The sequence below is a fragment of the Parus major genome, chromosome 2 (genome assembly GCF_001522545.3).
Source record: "Parus major isolate Abel chromosome 2, Parus_major1.1, whole genome shotgun sequence".
Taxonomy (NCBI): Eukaryota; Metazoa; Chordata; class Aves; order Passeriformes; family Paridae; genus Parus; species Parus major.
Window position 1 is genome coordinate 7,816,684 of NC_031769.1, and position 1,124 is coordinate 7,817,807.

The window sequence follows — 1,124 nt, forward strand, 5'->3', positions numbered from 1 at the left end:
AAGGTTTGTGGCACTCCAGTCTTAAACCTGCATCCTCACAGACCATGCTGGAGCCTTTGAAAAAAAAAAAACAAAAACAAAACACAAATCAAACCGTAAGTATTTTGAGTATGCAAGAAACATGAATTCAAACACAAAAGCATGATGGTAATGGCTTGAATGCCTCTGTATTTCCCTGGCTTTATTAGCTCTGTCACTGATTTGATGGCAATGCAAACACTTTGGATATGTTGGAAATGATGTATCTGATATCTAATTAGTTTTTTCTGTGCAAGAGCCCATCCAGGGTCACGCTGTGCACTGCTCAAGGGAAAACAGGTACCATCTCAGGGTAGGGTGTGAGGAGGTTCTGCTGGCAGCTTGACAACCCTCTGTCCCCATCACTGCCAGCACTCCCCTGGTTTCTGTAGAAGAAGATGCCTGTGCTCACCAGATGGCTGCCGTGAGCCACCCTGGTGCAAACAGGGCTTGGTGGAGCCCCAGCAGTGAGGGAGCAGCTCAGCAGGGCTCTGCAGCAGTCTCTGTTTCATTGCTCCTCTTCTATGTGGCTGTTTCTGGTGAGACACCTCATTTTGAGGTGAGAATTTTACCTGTGAAATGTCTGAGGTCCTGTGGGTTGTACAGGCTGGTCACTGCACGGTGTCACCAGGTTGGCCTCCCCCTGCTAAGAGGCGCTGACTCCTTGACGTCTTGGCCCTTGGCTTGGCCTCAGAGGGAGATGGGCTGGGCACACAAGGCAGTGTGTAAGAGATTGCTGAGCCCCAGAGGCAGCATCCTCTGAGATCTGGTACCTGGCAGCTGCTGCATCCTCGCTTTCCCCCTCCTCTCATGGCACTTAAAAGAAGTAGGTGATTTACTGAACACAGGAGTACTTGTCTTCTCAAAACAGTATCCATAAATACCCCAAAAAAGCCTAAAAAACCCTGTAAGAACCCCAAAATCCCACAGACTAAAACAGCCAACCCATCAAATGAAAAGACCCAGCCAGGAAAGGCCTCTGTCTTCCCACCCACCATCAGCTCCTCACAAGCTCCTGGTCACCAGTGTGGCCCAGCAGCTCCCCCAGCTTGGTGTTTCTGCTAAAACAAACACTGAGGACAGAATTTTCCCCATGTGAACTCACA